This window comes from Zophobas morio, unplaced genomic scaffold, assembly GCF_036711695.1.
Source record: "Zophobas morio isolate AGI-343-1 ecotype UQ-CSIRO unplaced genomic scaffold, CSIRO_AGI_Zmor_V1 ptg000009l, whole genome shotgun sequence".
NCBI lineage: Eukaryota > Metazoa > Arthropoda > Insecta > Coleoptera > Tenebrionidae > Zophobas > Zophobas morio.
The window spans coordinates 7623251-7628377 of record NW_026972114.1 but is presented as its reverse complement, the minus strand read 5'-3'; positions in this window follow the sequence as shown (position 1 = coordinate 7628377).

Sequence of the window (5127 nt, the reverse complement as noted above, 5' to 3'; positions counted from 1 at the left end):
CTGCAGTACGCAGCCTCAACTAGTGAGGTTACTCGTGCTCAGACTACACTTCCCCCAAGGACTCACCCTGTCGGCGGTCTGACCCGACGACACAGCCGATTGATCTGAGATGGGTTAGTCTCGACCTCCCGTTTTGGTGGAAATCCAGGCCAAAGAGGCGTGTTGCCCAGCCTTGGTGACACACTGCACCAAGGGGGGCTCAACCTCCAGGATTCCTTCATCCCACCTTACGGGTCTCCACGCACGGCACAAACACGCGGGAGCTTGTCCGCGGGGCTGTTTTGACGACCCCACACCAGGGGTTTAATCCCGGGGGGGCACGTTTATTTCCAGCCCTCCTCTACTGAACCGCCTTCGCGGCCGTCTAAGCCGACAACCACCAAGGCATGTCCAGGCAAGACGAGCCTCAGCCCTAACCTACATATCTGGAGAAGGGAAAAAAAAAAAAATCCAGGTCGGACTTCCACCACCCCCAGGAGTGTTTAGTTCCGGGGGGCATATCCGCCCTCCCCAGACCTCCCTTCCCCAGACAATGCCGGTCTCCCCCTATCCGCAACCCTGGGGACGCGCCTGATAGGTAGCTCAACACACAATATTAGTGAAAATGTGTTGTATTAGTACTGTGAACACGAACAAAAATGGATATTTTTTCGAAAAGGACCGAAAACAGGGTAAGTTCGAGTTCAGTTTTAATTTATCGGATTCCGTGATTCACTCAACAATATTTAAATTTTGGGAAAATTTTCGAAACGATTGAAATCGGTTGATCAAAGCTATACATTTTCACGACATAAATAAATAAATTTTAAACGTAATTAATATCATTTATAATGTTTAAATATGATAAGCATCAATGTATGATAATTAAATCGAAACCCGTTGTCCTACAAGCCCGAAATTATTAAAAACAAATCAATTTGTTTAAGCAATGTTAAACTATCCCCGAAAATGTGCATTTTAACGGCCAAAATATGAAAAATAAATTTTGCAATCTCATCGTGACGTACGATGACGTCAATGTCACCTGAGCTACTTGTATAAATGTCACGTGTTTCGGTCCTTTGTGTTCAGTTTTAATTTCTGTTTGATGGCGGCAAGATCGTCGCTTCATTTTGGCGTAAAAGTGGAGCGTTTTAGTGAATTTCTACTTTATTATTAATACATATTACGGAGAATATGTTGTGTTAGTACTGTGAACACGAACGAAAATGGATATTTTTCCGAAAAGGACCGAAAACGGGGTAAGTACGACTTCAGTTTTACTTTATCGGATTCCGTGATTCGTTTGGTCGACAATGTTTACATTTTGGATAAATTTTCGAAACGATTGAAGTTGGTGGGTCAAAGCTATACATTTTCGCGATATAATAAAATAAAATTTGAACATAATTAATACAATTCATAATGTTCAAATATGATAACTATCAATATATGATAAATAAACCGAAATCCGTTTTCCTAAGAACACGAGGTTAGTAAAAACAAATTAGTTTGTTTAAACGTTGTTAAATTAACCCCGAAAATGTACAATTTCTGATCTAAAATATGAAAAATAATTTTTGCAATCTCATCGTGACGTACGATGATGTCACTGTCACGTGACCTACCAGATACAAGGTCACATTTTCGATCCTTTCTGTTCAGTTTTGATTCCGGTCTGGTAGCAGCAACATTGGAGCTTCGTTTTGGGTTAAAAGAAGCACGTGTTCGCGAATTTCTAATTTATTGTTAATAAATATTAGCCAAAATGTTTTGTGTTAAGTGCTGTGAACACGAAGGAAAGTGGATATTTTTCCAAAAATGCCCGATTTTTTTTTAAATATGTTGTTAATAACATGCATTCACGACTGATAAAGTACGCCTTTAGAATATACAAAGTACTGCGTTCATAATTCACAAAATACCATATTCATCATTTTTAAAGTACGGCGTCCAAATTTACAAAATACGGTGTCCTTCACCCATCCTATCAAACCTTAGTCCTCTCTTTTAATGGCAAGACGCACTCCAGACCTCCTCGTATTGTTTGGTTCTTGCTGGGCAACAGCAACGAGCGAGCAAAGTCATCGCTCTTTGGTGGCAAACGTGGAGAAATTTGTATATTGTAACTTTTTTAATTGAAGCATTTTGTACTGTATATTGTATGTGTTACTAACTTAACTTGGGTCTTGCCAATTTAGTTCCAGTGGTGCAAATGCTTTGTTTTCATGGTGCATTTGCTTGGGTTTTAATTTTGCAACATGCATTCTTTGGTTCCGGGACTGAATTCTCCATGTCGTCAGACGCTTTGGCCTGGGGGGGGTTCTGTTGGCCCTTAGACGCTGGGTCGCATCTCCTATAAGGATGAGGTCAGTCGGCCTTGGATTTATGCGGCTACTTTCTCCCTTGGGCGTGTGAGCGCTGCGACCAATAGATTTCGTTTCGAGTTCCATGGGTCTGCTTGCTTGGGTTTTCATTTTGCAACATTCTCAATTTTTGGTTCAATTTCTTCCGGTGGTGTATTGGCTACTAACTTTGCATTTGTATTGTATCTGAATTGTATCTGTATCTGTAGTGTATTCTGTATTGTATTTCCATTGTATTGTACTGTATAACGTTCTATCCCTCATTAACAAATCCTAGCCCTCTCCTTTCCTAGCGAGATCTGCTCCAGACCTTCCCGTGGTTCTTGCTGAGCATCAACAATCCAGGACAGAAAATTCAAATTCAAAACCAGCAAAGTTTCACAAAAATCTTGAAAATCGCTCGTTGGTGGCCAACGTGGAGCAAAAGAGACTTTTGTAACTCAACTAACTTTGTTAGCTTTGTATTCTTAAGGAAACAAAAATATATTACATTAAATTTATTATTTATAAGGACAAATAGTCATTTGCCACACCCATGCTCATTTTTAGATTAAATGCTCACAAAACGCGTAGATGTTCAATTTGTGTCCGGGGAGATACAATGTTTGCAAGTAGGTACTTCGTACTTCGAATATGAGTATCTACTCAGTTTTATTCATACCACCCAATGTCTCGCTTCAATATTTGACTATTATGTTGATTATGAGCACAACGCTGATCAACTTCCGTATCCGAATTACCCATGAAATAAATCATTGCGATTTGCACCTGAGGTAGTTCGTCGCACATTTGATTGACTTCGTGGACGTATGTCAGCTTGTCGTCTTCTCGGCATAAAACGACACAGAATTATTTTCACCGTCAATCAAACCTGTAAATTTTGTCTTGAGAATTTTAAAATATTGAAAATTTCAAATTAAATCCTCGAATAACGGTAAAGTTTGAGGTTTTGTCGAAACCAACAAAGTGAATATACGTAAATAGAATGGCAGATCAAAATTAATAAGAAACTTTTGCAATGCGTAACTAAATTCACTTTAACGAACACTTTTCTTAAAATAAACGACATTTCTTGTTACGAAAAAACAAACAACGACTTGAAATGCAATAATAGTTTTCACAATCGCACGGAAGAAATAGTTTTGCATGACACGTCAGTTAGGCGACAGGTCCGTCAGAAACGCCAACTATTCAAATTCATTCGAAGTGGCGATTCCCATGCAAAATTTTTATTTTTTTTTTAATCTTTTAGCCGTCTAATTTTTTATAAATTTTCTTAGATATAAACTAGGGATGTACCGACTGTAAGTCAGGCCGACTAACCGACTAGCCGATTGTTCGGCCAGTAAAAACCGATTAGTCGGCCGACTGTTCGGCTTTGCTAAAACTGGTTTTTCAAATGCGACAAACAGTGTGTTTTTTTCTATTTCTCTGACTACCTTAAAAATTTGTTTTATTTTAATAAAAGGAATAACTAAAGTTTCTTTGTTTTCCAAAAAATGTGTTACATTTGTTTGGATAATTTTAACATTTTATTTTTTTTGTAGTAACTCAGTACAAAAATAAAGAATAACACAATTTAGGGCCAGTTTATACAACATTTTAACTGATAATAAGTTGATCACGCATTTAACAAGGCCATTAGCGACGTCTGATTGGCGTAGATTCGGTCACATGGTACTTTAACGCCGTGTTAAAAATTAAATCGCAATTAAATATTTAATTGAGGTTCTATACACCGAGTTTAATTGTATTATATGCTATTTTAATTTTAATAAAAAAAGCCGACCGATCGGCTGTTTAGCCGACCAGTCGCCGACTGCAGCCGACGATGAAAAACGGCTGAATAGGCGGCTTATCCGACCGGTCGGCCACTAGTCGGTACATCCCTAATATAAACCTTGTCCTGACGATAAGGTACACGTAAAAAAAGAATCGTCCAATTCGGTGCAGTCGTTCTGAAGTTATGAGCGTACATACATTTCGGCGATTCATTTTTATTAATGTAGATTATAGACCAATTTCTGTGTTCTCTAATTTTTCTAAAGTCTTCGAAATGACTCTTATATATACTTCTTGTCGTCTTCATATCTCTAGTTTTCAATACGGATTCATGGAGCAACGTTCTACTATCTCCAGTCTTACTTGTTTTACACAACATATTGCTGATGTCCTTGATGACAGAGGCAAGTGGACGTTATTTATACGGATTTCTCGAAGGCGTTCGACAAAATTGATCACACTATTATTTTAAATAAACTTGTTTTATTTGGATTTAACTGTCCGCTAGTGATTTTTTTTAAGTCTTACTTAAACAGTAGATCTCAATATGTGACCTATAATGGATTCAAATCGCGGTCCTACATATCGACATCGGGTGTTCCCCAGGGCTCTGACCTAGGTCCGCTATTAATATTACTTTTTATCAATGAAATGATAATGATATTGTTAATATAATTGACTGCGGAAAACTCTTACTTATATACATATACATACAATAAAAGATCTTGGTAAAACTTGTGATGACCAACTTAATTCTAACGATCATGTAAGCAGTATCATAAATCTGTTAATGAAGTGTTTGGGATTTATAATCAGGAGCACCAATACTTTTAAAACTCCATTAGAATTAAAAACTCTGTATTACTCTTTCGTTAGGTCTAGATTGGAATATTCCAGTGTAGTGTGGTTTCCCTATTATTTTTGTTACAAGATTAGGTTCGAAACATTAAGAGAAGATTTCTTAAGTTTTTATATTTCAGAATATTTGATGTTTATTCCG